This window comes from Ictidomys tridecemlineatus, chromosome 9, assembly GCF_052094955.1.
Source record: "Ictidomys tridecemlineatus isolate mIctTri1 chromosome 9, mIctTri1.hap1, whole genome shotgun sequence".
Classification (NCBI taxonomy): domain Eukaryota; kingdom Metazoa; phylum Chordata; class Mammalia; order Rodentia; family Sciuridae; genus Ictidomys; species Ictidomys tridecemlineatus.
The window spans coordinates 140,915,998-140,936,382 of record NC_135485.1 but is presented as its reverse complement, the minus strand read 5'-3'; the positions used below and the strand labels follow the sequence as shown (position 1 = coordinate 140,936,382).

Below are 20,385 nucleotides of genomic sequence, written 5' to 3'. Positions count from 1 at the left end.
ATTTTCTTCCATTCTGTGAGTTCACTCTCTTTTTATTGTTTCCTTTGCTGGGCACAAGCTTTTTAATTTGATGTAATCCCATTTGTCAATTCTTGCTTTGGGAGACCATTGCTTGTGCCACTATCTTGAAGTGTTTTCTTCTAGAATTTTAAAGTTTCAGGTCTTATATTAGGGTCTTTGATCCATTCTGAGTTTATTTTTGTACAGGGTGAGAGACATGGATTAAGTTTCAATCTTCTGCATTTGGATATCCAATTTTCCCCAGCACCATTTATTGAAGAGACTTTCCTTTCTCCAAAGTATTTTTTTTATCTTTGTCAAGAATCAGTTGACTGAAAAATGTGTGAATCTATTTCTAGATCTTCTCTTCTGTTCTATTGACAAAATAGAAAAACAGATATATGTCTCTTTTTAATGTCAGTACATATTGTTCTTGCTACTATAGCTCTGTAGTATGCTTTGAAATCAGGTATATGATGCCTCTAGGATTGCTCCTTTTGCATAAGATGGATTTCACAATTCAGGGTCTTTAATATTTCCAAATGGATTTTATAATTTTTCTATTCCTTTGATGCATGTCATTGGTGTTTTGATGGTGATTGCATTGAATCTGTAGATTTATTTGTGTTGGATGGACTTTTTAACAATATTAATTCTCCCAATCCATGTACATGGAAGGTCTTTTTACCTTCTAAAATTTTCCTCAATTTATTTCTTCAGTGTTTTCTAATGTTTATTGTAGCAATTTTTCACATCCTAAGGTATATTTCTCCTAGGTATCTTATTTTTTGTGTCTGAGTTTGTGGCTGTTGTGAGTGGGATTGCTTTTCTGATTTCTTTGTCAGAAGTTCAGTTCATTATTGTTGTATATAAAATCTACTGATTTTCATATATTGATTTATATTCTACTGCATTAGTGAGTTTGTTGTAAAAATCTTTTGGTTGCATGTTTAGGATTGTCTACGTATAGAATCATATCATCTGCAAACAGCAATAATTTGACTTCCTTATTTCATATTCTTATGCCTTTTATTTCTTTCTCTTGCCTCATTTTTATGGGTAGAATTTCCACTACTGTATTAAATATGAGTGGTAAAAGTGGACATTCTTATCTTGTTTCTAAAGTTAGAGGAAATGCTTTCAGTTTCCCCTCTCCCACCTTTAGTAGAATATTAGCAATGGGTTTGTCATATAAATCCTCTACTGTCTTGGTGTATGGTTTTTCTATGACTGATTTATTGAGGGATTTTATCAGAAGAAATAGTGTTGTTGTTTTCCTTTGCTATTTTTGTGGTGCTGGAGATTGAACCTGGGGCCTCATGCATGCTAGGTAACTGCTCTAACACTGAACTACATCCCCAGCCATTTTGGGGGGGGATGCTGATAGGGTCTGGCTAAGTTGCCCACTCTGCCCTGGAATTTGCCATCCTCTTGCCTATGTGCCACTGTACCCGGAAGGATGTTCAATTTTGTCAAAGACTATTCTTCATCTGTTGAGATAATAATGTTGTTTTTATTTTTGATTCTACTAATACACTTTTATTATGCTTATTGATTTTGCATATGTTGAACCATCCTTGCATGCATGGAATGGAACCATCCTGATTATGGTGTATGATCTTTTAATGTGCTGTTGAATTTTGTTTGCAGGTATTTTTCTAATGATTCTTGCATCTATGTTCATCAGGGATATTGGTCTATAATTTCCTTTTGTTTTGTTGTCTTCTTGTCAATATTTGGTAGCAGGGTAAAAGTGGCTTCTTAGAATTTGGAAGGGTTTCTCTCCTTTTTGTTTCAGGGAATAGTTTGAGAAGCATGGTGTTAATTCTTCTTTAAAAGTTAGTAAAATTCAGCAAATAGCCTATCTGGTCCTAGAATTTTCTTTGCTATTAATCTTATTTGTTGTCACTGATCTATTTATGTTTTTTAATTCTCTTTTTATCTTAATTTTAATAGGTTATGTTTTTTCAAGAAATTAGTCCATTTAGTCTGAATTTTCCAATTTTTAATAGATGTTTTTCAAAATGTTTCATAATGATCGTTTGGATTTTAGTGGTATCTGTTGTAATATCACCTTTGTCATCCCTAATTTTATTTGTGTCTTTTCTCTCTTTCTTTTTGCTGGTGTAGTTTAAGGTTTGTTAATTTTGTTTATATTTTCAAAGAACCAACTTTCAGTTTCATCAATCCTTCATGTTGCTTTTAGTATCCATTTTGTTTATTTCTGCTCTGATCTTTATTCTTTCTTTCTTTTCTTCTATTAACTTTGCATTTGGCTTCTATTTGTTTTTCTAAGACTTTGAGATGTATTGTTATTTGAGAAGTCTCTATTTTTTTTTGAGGGAGATGCTCATTGCTATGAAATTTCCTCAATATTCTGCTGTGTCCCAGTTGTATTGGTATCTTGTATTTACATTGTTCCTTGATTAAAAATAATTGTTAAATTTCTTCCCAGATTTTCTCTACTACCCACTGTTTCTTCAAAATGTGTTGTTGATTCTCTATGTGTTTGTGTCATTTCTGCCATTTCTTTTACTGTTAATTTTTTGCTTCATTCTGGTTTGAGCAGATAAGATGTCAGAAATCATTTAAATTTTTTTTTAACTGTTAAGACTTGCTTTGTGGACTAATATATGGTACATTTGGGGAAAAGTTTTACATACTTATGAAAAGAATGTATTCAATAGCTATTGGATGGATTGTTCTGTAAACGTCTGTGCAGTTCATTGGATCTATTGGTGAGATGGGCTGTTTATCATTATTATTGTATTAGGGTCTATCATCTCACCCTATGTCTAGTAGTACTTTTGTTGTTTTTAAATTGAGTGCTCTGACATTCAGTGCATATATATTTTAAGCATTATACCTTCTTAATGTATTGGTCCTTCGATCCTTGTCTCTTATAACTGGTTTTGTCTTAAAGTCTATTTTGTTGGATATATAATATAACTGTTTTTGCTCGCTTTCAGGCTCACATACTTGGAATATTTCTTTCTCTATCCTTTCACTTTCAGTCTCGGTATATCTTTGCAGCTGAGGTGAGTTTCTTGTATGCAGCATATTGTTGAGTTTTGTTTTTTAATTTATTTAGTCAGTCTGTGTTTTTTGATTGTAGAATTAAGACTATCTTCAGAGTTATTTGGAAAGATACAAGCTTATTCTTGTTGCTTTATTGATTTTTTTCTTCTGTTTTTATTTTACTATTCACTGTCTGTTTCTTCCTTTCTTATTCATCTTAGAAGTTTGCCGGTTTACTGCATTGATGTCTGATTCTCCTATTTCTCATTAGCATATCTACTCTTCTAGTGGAATTTGTTATTTCACATGCTTTCAAAATTGTGTTTGTCTTTCTGCTTCGTCTGAGGGTAGAATTGACTTAAACATCTATAATGTTGGTATAGTGGTTATGAATTCCTTAAGTTTATTTTTATCTTCAATTCTAAAAGATATCCTTGCTGGGTATAATAATAATAATTTTGGCAGACAGTATATTCTTTCATGATTTAAAATAAACCATTCTTTGCCCTCCTGGAAATTAGAATTTTTTGTGAACAATCCGCTGTTAGTCTAACGAGTTTACCTTTAAATGTAAATTGGCACTTCTCTCATGAAACATTTCATATTTTTTCTTGTTCTATGCTTTTGACAATTTAATTATAATATATCATGCAGAGGCTCTCTTCTGGTCCTGTCTCTTGGGGATTCTAAATGCATCCTGTACTTGGATGTCCATGTCTTTCTCAAGATTTGGGAAATTTCCCACCATCATTTCACTGAAGATGCTTCCTATGCCCTCACCATATAGTTCTTCTCCCTCCAGTATTCTGGTCATGTGGACATTCAATCTCTTATGACTAACAATAATTTTTCCTTGTTCACATTGGTCATAGAAAGAAAAATGTGACATTTCACACACACACACACACACACACACACATACCGTTTTATACAGAACAATCAGACTCTCTAACAGAAAAAAAATAAGAATTTTCACATTTCTAAATAAAAAAGCAGAGTTTTTCTTTTTCCTTTCCTCCCTTCCTTCCTTTTTTTCTTATACATTTTCCATCTGCTTTTTTGGATTTACTTATGATCTTCATATCTGTTAGTAAGTTCAAGAAGGAACATCATAATCTAAGATTACATTTGTCATATATCTAATAAGATAGCATTTAGCCAATTACATACAAGTCATATTTTGGTGTCATTGTATGGGTTGGCTGTAGATGATTATTTCAAGTAATGGGAATAAGGGTGAAGGATTAGCTCATGGAGCATCTCCTAGGAATAAGCTTCAATACCTTCCCATTGATGGTAGGACACAGACAGTAGTTTTCCTCTGGGTTTCCATCAAACTTCATGCTCTTGACCCCATAGCTTTTCAAGCACATCTTCTCACAAAAAATTTTGAAACTAACAATTACAGATTAGATAAATTTCTAATTTCAAAAAAATACATGAGCGTTTGTATGTATTTGTTTTAAGTATCTAACCTATCTTTCTCAGTTCAGTAAATAATGGAACTGGACATAAGTAAGACCCCTTTACCTGGGGATTTTAAAAAGACACTTGCCAATTCTTTACTATGGTATTGTCAAAAGTTATTTTTCACACTTAAATATATTATTTCACATAGAGTACCATTTATTTAGGAAGCACTGCATTCTGACATGATATAAGATAGCTTCTATGTAAGAAATAGTATTTTTAAGAATTTCATGGACAGAAGAATTTCTTTAGGACCAATTTTGCCTGTGTTTCAGAATTCACTTTGTTTTACATTAGTTTGTGTCCATTTAGTACAGGATAAAAGTAGAATTCTTTTGCAACACAGAGAATTTTGTGAATTAGCGAAATAATTGAACAGGTGATGGATTTTTTTCTCTGTGCTTCACTGCCCCCCAGCATTATTGAGGTACAATTAGCAAGTAAAATTTGTATTATTTTAGGTGTGTAACTTGCTATCTTGATACACATATGCTTCCTTGAAATGATCACCACAATCAAGCTAATACATTAGTGCTTTGAGCTGGCCTGTAATATTACATTAGAAGTATAAACAGAGGGCTTCCAGCTTTGTCAAAGCATACTTTGTATTTTCTTTTACTGGCTGACAGTGTTCCAGGGAGAACTCTTAGAATAAGTCAAAGTGTAATATTACTTTAAAGTTACAAAGTTCTTCTTGTGCATTGAAATACTAAAGGGATCTTCCTGGTTAAAATTAATAAAACAAAAGCAAATAAATCCTGAAATAATAAAGTAAATCAAAGAACTAGAGGTTGATCTTTTTATAGGACTAATCAATGAAAAATTAGCATAATTTAAATATCTTCCTGGATTTCTCAACCTTGACATTATGATTTCAGTTTTTTATGTTTTCTTAAAGTAGCACCGATTGCTTTGATGCCTTAGCACTATGTTCTATCATCTGTATGTTTTACTTTTTGGTGTTTGGAATTTCTTTAATTATAGTATAAAAGAGGGTAGAGGGAGTATCTTTTGCATAATATACAGCATGACAATATGAATCAATTATGGAAAACAGCTATAAATAATTCAAAAAATTTTTTTGAACAATTGGGTCTTAGATATAATTTTCAATGTCCTTGAGAAAGAGTTTCCAAATGGATTTTCATCACTATAAAGTGAATAAGAGCCTTCATTTTCCCATAAAAGTCTTTGTGGAAAATTTCAGCTTCAAGAATTAAATATGAAGAAAGTTGTATAGACTTATGTTCCCTGTGCTAAAATTATGTTAGAAATGAAAGTGCCTGAAAACAGAGATAACGCAATGCAAATTGGTCTTTGCATGTCATTAACCTGACATCTACAATGTGCTTTGCTCAATTTCAATATTTAATAAGTGTCCAATTTCTTAAGTATGAATAAAAATTAGAAACAATAACAAGTAAGTTACTTTTCAATAAATAGACATATCCTCACTGATTTAAGAATAGTAATTGGGTGTAGCACATTAACTGAATAGCCTAGAGCAATTTTATAATAATCTTCTAAGAGCTTAGGAAAAAAATCAACCCTTTATTACTTTTAACACACTGCAGTTACTGCTTCTCTTAATTCATTTTAGTGAGCTGTCAATAAATTTCACTCCATTAGATGCAGCATTTAATTAGCTCCAGGTTATGTGATTTCTAAGTTTGGGGCTATTCCATGTATCTATCTAGTAAATGTTACCAGTAGAGACATAAATATAGTTAATCTATAGTCAGTAGTAGACTATTATTTTTCATTTCTGGGATATCACACTTTCAAAACTGCTGTTTCTGATTATTTTCTGAACTCTTTTACTATATTATGTGTGAACAGGACTGGGTACAAAATGTGTGGTTCCTAATGCAAAATGAAATCCTGGAGCTTTCTTTAGAATTACTAAGAAATTTAAAAATGGCAACAGTAGGATCAGGGTGGAGCTCTTTTGAGGGAGACTGCTGCAGAGGTCACGTGTTCATGAGGTCAGTCTTGTGTGACAGTATAATGTATGTTATACCTGAACAATCTGTCAATCTGTGATATGTTAAAATTATATCCTTAATAAGAACTACTGCTATATAAATACAGGTGATCAGAGATCAACCCACTATCTATAAAGGCAGGAATTTTGTATTGTTGTTTTTTTTTTTTCAGCAAAAGTGGTTCAAGTTTATGATGTAATCAGAACAGTCCTTAGAAAAAGATATAAACTACCCTTCAATCGAGTGTTTGCATTGAAGATCTATATCTCAGAGTGAATAACAATACTAGGTATAATTTTTTTGAATTTCTACATCCTATTGTGAATCAAGAGACTGTTCAAGATAATCAAGCTTTTCTTTGGAGTTGATGTGGTGTGAAATGCTGGTTGTCTTCTCCATTCTTCTGTCCATTTCCATATCAAAATACTGGCAGAGTGATTTGCTCAAAAGCTATACTTATATCCTCCTTGAAGAAGAGTGAGTTTTAATAAAATGATGCCATTGCTTTTCTCCATGGCTGTGGCAACTGTGATGGCTGAAGTGTTCTGTAAGATTCAGATGGCCACCGTGTGCACGGTAGACACACACAGCTTATGTCAGAGCAAGTAGACAAAATAATCCCACCTCCTCCATGGCTTTAAAGAGCTTCCAGACCAGCACCAGATGCCTGTGTGAATAAGCAGTTGGATCTCTGCAACTGTGTCTATTAGTTGCAGCATAATTTCAGCTGATATAAGAGCTAACATTTCTTTCATTTTTAATTTTTTTAACAAAATGTATTTTATTGTATCCTACTGTAGTGAAAATGAGTTAATTTAAGGCATCTATATATTAACATAGAGCAGAGAAAAATCATCCAAAATAAAATAAACAAAACAACTTCATTTTGTTAGAATAGTATTTAAATCTGGCTACGTGTGTGTGTGTCTGTCTGTGTATCTTTGTGTGTGTGTGTGTGTGTGTGTGTGTGTGTGTGTGTGTTGCTATTTTGTGCAGGAGATTAGATATTTTATTTTGTTTTGCATTTGTTTCATGTTTTTATGCTATACTGTCTTATTTTCTTGGTTTCTTGTAACCAGTTACAAATTTTCCTTAGTTTTCATGCATTCATCTAAGCAGTGAGCCAAAATTATGATGTAAAAATGAATCAGGTACAATATTTTCCCTTAAGTAATTTAAAGTGCAATCCTAAAAATATAAGAACCAAAATAGAAGGGAAAATTTTATGGGTCTCCACTAAGGCAAATGGCTTACTTCCTAAGAAAACTAGGAGGGCTGGCAAACATCAGCTCAGAGAAATACCTTGAATAATCCTGAAATCTAACAGCCTTATCCTACCATTAAATAAATAAAATCTTGTTTTTTGACTTTCCCCCATATTTATAAGTAAAAAAAAAATTTACATTAAATCTATAAACTCTTCCCCTTGTTTTAGTCATCTTTTTCATCACTGTGCCCAAAAGACCAGACAAGAAAACACAGAGGAGGCAAAGTTTATTTTGGTTCATGGTTTCAGAGGTCTCAGTGCATAGATGGCTGACTCCATAGCACTGGGCCCACACGAAGGGCACATCATGGTGGAAGGGCCCAGCAGAGGAAAGCTGCTCTGGACAGAGTGATCAAGAAACAGAGAGAGCGAGCGAGCTCTGCTTCCTAGGGACAGTATGTAAATTCCAAAGGTACCCTCCCAGAGCCCTACTTCCTCCTGCCACACCCTTCTGCCATGATGCTCTGCCTCACCTTGGACCCAGAGCTGTGGATTCAGCCAGCTACACACACATAGTCCTGGGATCCAGTTGCATATACTCAACACTAACAAAAATTGCATGACTCAGTTTTTTGAAAAACAGAGCAAAACTAAACAAAACCCTCTGAGTACTAATAGGGACCATGAAATCTCCACACTCCCACTACTGCCAGCTCCACTCTACATGCTGATCTTGAGCCTCAGGGTAGTCTATGCCTGTGGTGGGTGAGTGAAGGTGAGTGAGCTCTGGGTTTCTTTGGAGTTACATGGAAAACACCAACACTGGCATACGGGAGCCTTGAGACAGAGGGTGGAGTGCCCTGGGAAATTTCTGTTCTCAGAATTGTAGAATCTGTGGTGACATGGCCTACTCCAAGGATACCTGGTTTCTCTGGGCACAAAGCCAATGAAGAGTAGGGCCAAGCTCTACCAGACCCAAGGGGTGGGTAGTCTAGGTAGAATAGAGATTTGTTAGGGAGTTTTTACAAATCCGGCAACTTGCTTTTTACTCATTAGCAGCCTATAAGTGACGAGATCATTCTATTTTGCCAGTCCCTGTAGCACTTCTGTGGATTGAGAATGATAACTTCAGCCTCACGAGCTGGGCCACATGAGTTTCAGCCAATCTAAACTGGACATCAATCAGAGAGCGTGAACAGTCTGCAGAGAAGGCCATTATCCATCCAACATAGCTAGTTGCTACATGTGATAGTTAAATACACCGACAAGGGTACATTGGGAAATAAAGTACTACACTAAAACTAAATTTAGATAAAATAAACTTACAATGAAAAATATGATTTGTCAAGTAAACTGCATAATAGATCATTTATATGTAGGATATTCAGTTGAGGTCCGATCATTGGTATGGAAAATTATGTGTAAGAAATATCTCAAAGACCAGAATATGGAGGTAAAAACTCATGAAAGAACGGAAAAGATGTAGAAGATAGATTCTGATGAACTAATAAGTGATTTACAGTTTCCAAGAACAGCAGGAATTAATGTAAATTGATAATTAAAGAAACGATAGAAGAAAATCTTATTGAGGAAAAGGAAGAACTTAGACTCATTTATTTGACTATGCTTATCAACTTCTCTACTAGACTGAACAGAAATGGGTCCCAATTAGATATGATATACTAAATTTCTTGAATTCTAGTGAGAACTAGAACTAGTGTCTTCGAGGTTTTCTATTTTACTGGAGTACAAATTTTCAAAATAGTCTTGCTCCTTATCTCTTTGTTGGTGTGATCAATGGATGCCTGTATTTATTTGTTCTCTTATCTCTTTGTTGGAGTGATCAATTTTTGCCTATATTTGCTCACTTAGGTCATTCTTTAATTTGTAGATCATTTTAATTGTGTACATTCTGAACTTGTTCTCTGACATTTCATCAACTGCTCTGTCCATGGATTCTATTACTGTAGTATCTTCATGTTTGGGGGACACTTTCCTCCCTTCCTTTTTCATTTTGTCTATGTGTCTTCTTTTCTTGCAGTGCAGATCTGAGGTATTACAGTCTCTACCCTATAATCTTGTACTGTCCCTGTGGATTACCTATAACTCCCTTTGGTCTCGGGCTTCTTAGTCCCCAGCTGGTGTCTCCCAATAAATGGTACTGCAAATAAAGGTGGTGGTGGCAATAGCAGAGGTAACTCAAGATAGCATGGGGGTGTCCCAATATGACTGCAGCCAGTTTCAGAATTGAGTGAAAGGGTGGGTTGCCTCTTCAGAGATGCAGCTGCCTCCAGGCCTTGTCTGTTGTCCCAAGGTGGAGGCTCCAGTGTGGGGAGGGCTATGGTGACGGCTGCAGTGTCCCACAATGGAGGTGGGCTAGACCTGGCTCTGCTGTGGGTCAGCAGGGTGGTCCTGGGCCAGGGTATGTGGGCTGCAGGGTGGGTCTACCAGTTGGCAGGGTGGTCCTGGGTCTAACCTTGGCCTTGGCTCCTGCACTGGTTGGTGGGGGTGGTCTGTTTGTTTATTAATTCAAATACTTTCTACATATTTTTAATAGTTTTACATTTTTTTATAGAGTTCAAGGCTAATAATATGGCAGGGAAATTTTGTTGAGTGAATATATGGGCCTTTTTTTTTGTAAGTGAAAGATCACATTGTGCATCACAAATTATCAGAAGGCAAGAGAGATAAGTCGTAAACATAAACAACTCAGCATGATAAACAAACGGAAGGAAGAACACCACTAAGGAAAGCACACACAATATCACAAGGTCTTTCTTGATGTGTTTATATGATTTTCCTGTTTTTCCATTCCTGCAACAGAATTACTCATGTGGCAATATTTTAGCAGCAATTACACTGAGTCAAAATTTCTGACATGGCAAGTATTTTGTCCAAATTTTGCACACAAAAATATGTGCCCACTTATAGGATTTCCTCATAGCTAAATTATTATTGCAAAGTCAGTGCCTATATGCAAAGTAGGTGTGAGCAATCATCATTATTCCAAACATTTTAAAATTTTTTTAAAAAGATTTATTATTTTTAAGTCTTAGGTTTGCATTTCACCATCTGAATGCCACACGTGGAAATGCAAAGGGATTCATAGTATTTAATCAAATGAAATGTTTAGTAAAGGAAATTAAATATAAGCTATTTCTTCCTGAAACCATTTTGCTATCCTCAATAAAGAGGATGGTAGTTTTCTTAATATCCACTCTACCGAACAATATAAATGGAACAGACCAAAAATCCTTCCCCTCCCTAGAATATGACCTGAGTGGCAAAGAAATCTTACAGCTTTAAACTGTAAATCAAAAGAAGCTAGGAAAAAGCTTAGAGAACGGTGTGCTTCCAGGTATGACTTCTCTGACAAAGTGTAAAGGTCTCAGGAATTAAAAGAAAAAAAAAAAATTTTTCTCTACCCTCAATGGCATAGTACTTTTCTAGACAATTCTTGCCCAATATTAAATTAAAAATTGAAATTCATAGTGAGCCAGAGACACAAAGGACATATAAATACATATGGCTTCTGTGAAACAGACGAGCACAGTGGCATTTTAAAGTCAAACTTTATGTATGTGAGTTAGAAATGAAGGAATGTAAATACCGGGTTGTAATTTGCATCCATTTGGAAATCAGAAATGGAGCCTCATAAATTTCATATTAAATGATACATAAATATCATAGGTTAGAGGACACATTTTCAAAGCAATGTTATGCTCCAAAAGTGAAATTCACTGAAGCTCGTGAAATGAATAGAATTAATGCCCCAGGTATTAAACTGGAAATATAATCTGTGGATATTTAAAGGAGACGCTAAAAAAGCCTATGATATTTTCTGCAGGGCATGTAAACAAGTTTCTAAATTTGGCAGTGATATTGTGTTCACCTAATTTCCTTCCAAGTTTCAAACGGATCTCCAGACTTGAGAGGGCTAAGCGGTTCTCTGAAGCAGTGTGCCAATCATCTTGTGAGGGTCGCTACATGTTAGAGAATGTCAGCTGCATCCTCCCTGCCTCTACCAGAGCCGCTGGAGTTGTGACCAAGCTTTGATGAAGGGCCAGGTAAGGTGGCACTGGGTGGTCCTGGGTGAGGCAGGGACAGTTGCATCCAAGATACCCGATAACACCACTTTTCAGTTGTACCTTGCCCTCATGGTGCACAAAAAAGAAGTGGAACCTCACCCAGGTCACCCCGAGTCTGCTTGTGGAGAGTTCTCATTTCTAAAATGCATTTCCACTGTCTGCATTAAACACTGTCAGACCGTGTTATGGATTGCTGGTGGCCCTGGTCCATATATAAGGCAGCCTCACTTTCACGTTATTTTACTTTTCTTCTCCTGTTCCCCTTCAAGTCTTTTTTTTTTTTTTTTTACTCTCTGCCCCTCCCCTAACATACTCTTCACTGTCTACACCTTTAACATACTGCCTGTTGGAGAGGAAGGCCACTGCTCTCTTGGGGGACCAGTGCTGGTTCTCTCTTTTGTAAGGCTGCCCTGCACGGCGCTCTCCATGGCCGGCTCCTTGGCTGTGTTGGCATTATTTAGGAGAGTGCTTCTGAGTTTCACCACAATGCTACCCTTGGGGGCCTTCATCCTCTGTCTTAAGGTGGTGCTCTTTCATAAAGAAATCCATTCAATTCTTCAGATACAAACTGTCTTTTAAATGTGGTTCAGACCTTTCTTTTATTTGAATTCAATTCTATAATAAAGTTACTTTCATTTTTGCAAAGTACAGAGAATAAGTCTCAATGGAAAAAATTCCTCTTCGTTTGGTTTAAGACAGATGAATAATAAAGAGAGAGAAAGATAACTGGATTGTTAAAATTTGACTGCAAAGAGAAGATGATTTCAACTCGAGAGCTGTCAGCACAGAACAGAGGAAGGATGACAAAATAGGAATCAGAGACACTCCAGGAAAGTGAGGGTTTTGAACGAACATCTAATAATACTGAACAACCTGTGGACATTTTGAAAACATTAAGAGATTGGTATCTAAAAACATCTTTCTCTATACTTTGTGTTTTGTGCAGAGTATGTGACTAAGACACAGTAATTCATGTAAATGCTCAAATATCCTTCATTTATCATTAAAGCACTGTAGGAACTTGAAATAGACAATGACAGAAAATAAACTCACATATGCAAAGAATTTCTTTTGTGTTGTGAAAATTTATAAATAATCATGTATAATCACTCATATAAAGGATATCACTGTACTTTTAAGATCTTTATTTTTTCTTTTCTTTTTTTCAACTGGTTGCTGCTCTAGTTTGGACCTTAAATGTCCCCCAAAGGTCCCTGTAGTAAAGTTTTGGCCCCCAGCAGAGTGCTATTGGGAGGTGGTGGAACCCTCAAAAGGGGGGACCCACCTAGTCTTCTACCTATTAATGAAGTGACTTTGAAGGAGCTGGTGTGACCCCAGTGTCTTCCTCTCTCTGTCTCTTTCACTTCTCAGCCATGACATGAGTAGTTTTTCTCAGCCATGCACTCCCCACCATGCTGTGCTGCCTGACCACAGACTCGAAAGCAGTGAAGCCAATGAATCATCGACTTAAGTCTCTAAAACTGCGATCAAAAACAGGCCTTTTCTCTGTATAAATTTATTATCCCAGGTAATATTTATAGTGACCGAAAGGTGATGAACAGAGAAAGCTGCTACCAAGAAGTGTGTAGCTTCTGCTACAACTGAGATAACAAGGCGAGGCCTTTGGGATTGGTTTTCAGGAGGAGTTTGGAAAAGTCTGGAGAAGTGGGCTAGGAATGCAGACAGTAAAGACTGTGCTGATGGGGGTTCATATGGAAATGAGGGTTCCATTATAAATTGGACTAGAGGGCATCCTTGTTCCACAGTGGCAAAGACATCTGTGTGCACTTTGCCCATGTCCTGATATTTTGTGGAAGAGTGAGCTTAGAGGTAGCATTTAGACTACAGCATGGGTATTACTGGCTGCTTTTAGTGAGAATCAGAAACAAAGGGAAGCAGAGCAGAAAGATCTAAAAATTTTTTGGCCTGACTGGAAAGGTAATACTTATTCACAAGCACAACCCATGAAGGGGTGCAGCTGCCCAAGAGATTAGAACCATTCAAAAGTGTTGCACACAAGGACAGTAGGGAAGAGGCTTATAGGGAATCTCAGAAATCAGCAAGGCTGCAGCCATCAGAGGCTCAGAGATGTGGAAACACAATTTGTTTCAAAGGCTTTTCAGGACAGAGAATCTTTTGAAAAGAAAACCCTGGGGTGCCCTGCTCACCTGGGACCACCTAGCTGTCAAGGCACTGAGAGACAACTTCAGCCCTGGATTGGGTAGACCCAAGTGCAGTTCTCCGTGGCAGCAGACCTTGGTACCATCTGCCTGATGCTTGGTACCATCTACAGGTATGCAGAATGCAAGGGTTTCAGAGTTGTGTGGGCTTCCACAGAGATTTCTGTGTCAAGTCTGAGAGGCCATGCGGCGTGTTGTGGGGTCAGAGTTACTGCAAAATCCCCTGCCAGAATGACACAGGACAAAACTGTGAGTGTGAAACTGAAGCTGAATTTCAGACCCCAGGAAGTTAGAGATGCCAGGAACATAGAACCCTGCTGACCAAAGCTGCCCAGAAGCGTGGCCATGTGTGCTGTTACCCGAAAAGCCATAGGATTGTGCTTCTTGAGGCCTTAGGAGCCCACGTCCTGTTATGATGGACAAACAGGTGTAGGACTTAATATCTGCCCTACTGGGTTTCTATCTTAGTTTGGGTCAGTTTCTTTCTATTCCCCCAACCCTCTGTTTTGGAATGGCAATAGATACTCTATGCCTGTCCCATTGTGTCTTGGAAGCATGTATCTGGTTTTTCAAAATTTTTACAGGGGCTCACAGATGAGTTTGCCTTGAGCCCCAGAGATTTTGTGCCTGGACATTTAAGCAGTGCTAGATCAGTGAGGACTTTGGAGACTCCTGGAGGTGAACTGAATACATTTTGAATTGTGAGATCGACAGAAATTTTGGGAGCCAGAGGCAAAATGCTATAGTTTAGATCTTAACTGTCACCTAAAGGTACATGTGGGAAAGTCTTGGTCTCTGGTGTGGCACTATTGGGAAATGAGGCCCAGTGGAAGGACATTGAGTCATTGGAGGTTTGCCTTTGAAGGAGATAGTGGTACTCCAGCCTCTTCCCCTTCCTTTCTTTTGCTTCTTGGACACTAAATGATGCTTTTGCATCTTGATGTCCCCTACCATGACCTGTTGCCTCACCACAGGCTCCAAAGCAATGATATATATATCAGCTGATGATGGATCGAAACCTCTCAAACTGTGAACCAAAATAAACCTCTCTCTCTTTTTCTCTCTCTAGATGTGTAGATTTATTTTTCTAACATCAAAATATCTTTATGTTCCTGGAACAAATGCTAACTTGTCATAATATAAAATTCTTCCCATGTATGACTGAGTTGTACTAAATAGATAATATTTAAATTTATATCAATATTCGATATTGAAATACATAGATAGTTGTCTTTTCATAACTAATAATAGGTTTTTGAATTGTAGTTATGCTGGTTTCTTGAAAATTTGTGAGCCTTTCTATTTTTCGACATGTTTTGAAATATTTTAAGTAAATTTGGAAGTATCTACTCCTTGGAAATTATGAGTCAACTAGTTCCATTGCTTTGTCAACAGAGTATTTTAATTACTTTTCAAAAATTATGAATTTCTGCTTTGTGAATTGTCAGTTTGTCAACTTATATTTTGTTGGGTAATTTCATTTTCTTTGAATTTCAAATTTAATTCCATAGAATTATAAGCATATGAAATGTTATAAATCTTTTTCTTACTTGTATTTAGAACTTCTTTCTCATTCCTAAAACTTCTGAGCTGGGCGTGGTGGTGCACACCTGTAATCCTAGTGGCTCTGGAGCCTGAGACAGGAGGATCTTGAGTTCAAAGCCAGCCTCGGCAATGGCAAGGCATTAGCAACCCAGTGAGACCCTGTCCCTAAATAAAATACAAAAAAAGGACTGGGGATGTGGCTCAGAGATTAAGTGACACTGAGTTCAATCTCCAGTACAAAAAAAAACCAACTTCTTGCTTCTGTCTGTTCATGGCACAAAACTGCTATTTATTCATATTTTAAATTTGTGGTCAAATTCAAATTTAGAAAAAAATGATGAAGGTACAAGTGTTGCACCTTATTGGAAAATTAAATGCATTTTGCAAAATTATCAGACAACATAAAATGCCCTGCATGTACATATTTGGCCCTGGTGATAATAAACAGGAGCTTACCATTGTTTTTACTTTATTATAATTCCACATTTTGAAAAATGAAGATAGGAAAACCTGTATGTGTAATTGTAATGGTATTTCTGAATGTTTGCCTGTTCTCCAATCTTTAGTATTGAAACCAAATCATCAATGGTGTTAAGACCCGTGGTAGATGATTAGAACATGAATGTGGGACTTCCTGAATGAAATAGCACTCTTATAACATAGACCCTAGAGAGTTGCTTTGCCCCTTCTTCCATGCAAGGATAGAGTGAAAGGGACAATTTATGAACCAGAAAGATTTTATCACTAGACACAAAATCTGTTAGTGTCTTAATCATGGACTTTCTACCTCCAAAACTATGAAAAACAAACTTTATTGTTTATAATCTGCCCAGTTTATAGTATTTTGTTATAGAAGTCCAAATGGATTAAGACATGTAATCTTATTTTCATTAAAGTACAGAGTGATTTTTGTTGTAATTCTTAAGGTTTTTGCTTCATTATTTCTGAAACAGAAGTTTAGAATAATGGGTTATGCACACCAAACACCCTGCAATCTTACATGTTCCTTTCCAAATGATGTTAACGATATTTGAATTCATCTGACAGCTATCTTTTTGAGTGTATATGAGGAAGTAGATGATATTTGGTTGTCACTGGAAATTTGGTCCAACTATGAGAACTACATTTATTCCTTGATTTAGATTACAAGAGGAAAAATCTATCTTAAAGGTATTGATATGTGTGCATACACGCATATGTTGAAGGTTTTTTTTTTTTAAATAATCCAAGTTCATGAGAAGTCATAATTTTCTTAGCAAATATCTTGGCTATCACTCCTTGGAACACTGTAGACCTTCTTGGCTGATAGATATGGAACACTTTTGCAACAACCCCTTCTTTGGGGACCTTAATGTTTATGCAGGTTCAACCTATTCTCAAACGTTTACTTCTCAGTATCCACATGTGTACAACCTGAAAATGCAGGGTGAGTCCTTGCCCCCTGGGGAAAGTAGCTGAGAGGTAACTCTCTCTCCTTCCCCCTCGGGTGGGAGGAGCAGTCTTCTGAGGCCATCCTCCTCCTTGATGGTGGTCTCCTGGCCATTCCAGGACTGTCTTTAATACTCCTATCTGCCTTCTGCACCTGCCCAATCCTTTTATATAGAGTATTTTTATTTTAGTTGTACCTTGTTGTCTAAAGAGGATTTTATATGTATATCAATTTCATCAAAATCTCTGACAGATGTTTTCTATTCAAGTATTTTCTATTTTCACATTTGTATGTGAAGTTGCATGCTTTAGACATCCAACTATTAATAATACCTAATTTTTTTCATTGATAAAACTCAATATCATTTAATGCCATCATTTCCATCATTAATGTACAAGAGCATTTCTTTTACATTATAGATGAACAGTTAAGACCTCCAACTCCTAAGGAACATTTTTCCAGAACCTATTTTCTAAGGAAAGAGTTTCCTTAGAGTCTTCACACCCCAAAAGGGAGTTTACCAAAAGCTTTATAAGACAGAAAAATGCACAGAATGGTAACATAAAGATTTAGTGAAAATATTTTTTAAACTTCAAGGAAAAAGGGGTTTTAAATTTCTGAACCTTTCTAAATTAAGTCCAAGAAGTTTATTGATTATAAATTATTTACTCTAACAATGGTATGTAAAATATTATCCAGTACCTGGTCTTCCTAATTGCAATTTTGCATTTTTGTTTTTTATTTCCCACTCCCCTTGTTTTAAACTCCCGATGTCATGTAGACTCCCAGAGTCTCTGGTCATATTTACCTCCCAGTGGACTTAATTTTCTCAGGTTTCTCAAGCATTTCTAGCCATTAAGTGAAATCTTCAGTGGGCCTTCCCTCAAGCCATAATCAGGCTGGTGATTACACTGCACATTACTGCTTAAACAGTTTACTCTGAACCAATAGCACGGCAGTGCTGCCGTACAGGGCACTTACCTGCAAGTCCCCAGAACCCATTATTCCTGAAACACTGAGAAATTGTGTATTTAATATGGATTCCAGATTTTAAAGTTGAAAACACTAAAAACTCCAAAAATTATTTTGTTAAATTTAGCACCTATAACTAGTTTAGACCCCAGAGTGAATCTGTGTAAATATTTATCATTAATGTCTGCAAACGATTGTTGTGCATTCAGAGGAGTGATTTTATAGACACGGTTAGAGTTTCAGGGACTGGTTCTGATGTGCCCTTAAGGAGCTCACAACCTCAGAAGGAGTTTACAGACTATAAAATTACCTTTGTTGATTGCCTGGAAACCCCAGGTACTTTGATTCCTAATCTATCCATTTAGTTTGGGTTTGAAAGGCATTAAGAAGAAGAAAATAAGTCAGATATTTTTGGAATATTTAAAAATTTAGGAATTGTAGTCTATAAAATGCAAACCATTTCCAGTTGCCTGTTGGGTGTAATTCCAAGCAGATTTTCGGAAATCATTTTTTTTTTCTAAAATTCTGCATTATTTATATTTAGGAAGTGAGATTTATCAAACATCACCTCACAAATACAGATCAATTCCTTGCATTGACACAATTTGTACAAATGCATCTATGTGTCTACTTATTTATTAAATGTTTAATGAAATTCTGCCACAGAGCACAAATTGTGCCAAACAGGAAGAATTCAACAGTGGACGAAGAAGGGGTTAATACCTGATTTCCGGAGACTTCCATTCTCTTGATAGAAAATGGCGATCAATGAGCAAACGGTGTGGAAAGTAATTACAGATGGCTTAAATGAAGTACAGGGAGCTGTGTTAGGGAGCACGTGAGGTCAAACTTGAGATGGCGTGGTCAGGAAAAGTTCACAACCGAAGTGTATGTAGGCTGGAAAAGATAGGTGACTAAGAAAAGAGATGGGCAAAAACTGAGAAAAACACTGCCAGGAGAGTCAGGTGCCAGCTAAATGACTTCCAGCCCCTTCCAGACTGCACTGAGTGAGTGGGTTCCAAGTGAAGAAATGACAGAGGCAGAGGGCATACGGAAGGCCAGTATTAAAGTATTAAAAAGTGATCAACGTCACCAATCGTCAGGGAAACGCAAATCGACACCACTGTCACATATCCCCGGAGTCCAGTAAGAATGGCCATTACCCAAAAGGTGGCAATGGCACATGCTGCGAGGAGGGGGAGGAAGGGGAAGCCCTGCCCAATTCTGATGGGAATCATATCAGTACAACCATTGCAGAAAAGAGCATGAAGTTTCCTAGAAAAAATAAAAAGGAAACTTACAATAGATTCCAGCAATCCCTCCCCTGGGTATATATATCCAAAGGAAACAAAATTAATGTGTTCAAAAGAAACCCACACTCCATGACAACACTACTCCCAATACCCGGAGACGGAAACAGCCTAAGTGTCCATCCACCCGGGTCCACGTACTGCTCAGCCACACGAAGGAATGAATCCCTGTCACGTGCCACCACATGGATGGAACTGGAGATCACCAGGTTAACTGAGATGAGCCAGGCACAGAAAGACAAGTAACATAACACATGCTCACACTCCTACGTAGAAGATTAAAAAACAGCAGTAAATCTCCTAGAAGCTGAGAGTGGGACAGTGGTTACCAGGGCTATCGTGAGTCAGGGGAGTAGGGACAGGGAGAGCTCGACCAGTGAGTCCTCGGTTACAGCTAGAAACGAGCGAGATGTTCTGTGCACTGATGTTCCACAGGGTAACTATAGACCACGAAAGTGTACTGTGCATTTTAAGAGATGAATTTGAATCATGAGATAGATGTGTTTAACCTGATGTAAACATTATAATGTATATGTGTATTGAAATCTCACATGACACCCTATAAAATGTACATCTTTTAGTGTTTTAATGTATCAGTTAAAAAATAAGAGAAACGATGGCGATAGAAGCAGAAGCCAATTCATTCAAAGCTTGCAACCATGATGAGGAATTTCCATTTTCTTCAAAATTCAGTGAGAAATCAATGTAAGATTTTGAACTTAGATTAGTATGAAAACATGACCAGGTAGATTGTTTGCTAAACAGCCATTAAAATAGGCTTCAGCCCAGTGTATATGTTTCTTTGGGAAGTGTAATTGAAACGAATACAGGATATGAGAAGGTTCACCTGAAAGGTTAATTATTGCCAAATGAAAGGATGATCAGCTGGGATCTACCCATTAGGATCACATGACTCTAGATCTGAGGATGTGAGGAAAGAAAGTACTAGAAAGTACTAGAGTACCAAGAAAGTACTAGAGAGGTTGTAGTGTTATTCAAATTACATAATAAGGAAAAGCGTATCTGATGAAATTTAATATGGAATAGAAAAATAATAAAAATTCTGTGTTGTAGCTAGGCACAGTGGTGCATGACTGTAATCTCAATAGCTCAGGAGACTGAGGCAGGAGGATGTTGAGTTCAAAGCCAGCCTCAGCAATGGCGAGGTGCTGAGCAACTCA

At 36.7% G+C, this 20,385-nt stretch overlaps 1 long non-coding RNA gene across 1 annotated transcript in view; it reads left to right on the top strand.

Moving 5' to 3' along the window:
• Positions 1-20,385, top strand: part of LOC120892597 (uncharacterized) — a 163,578-nt gene that overhangs the window by 34,691 nt on the left and 108,502 nt on the right. The window contains exon 2 of the long non-coding RNA XR_013426165.1: positions 11,589-11,747. This is a non-coding gene — a long non-coding RNA (uncharacterized LOC120892597). The remainder of the gene's footprint in view (positions 1-11,588; positions 11,748-20,385) is intronic.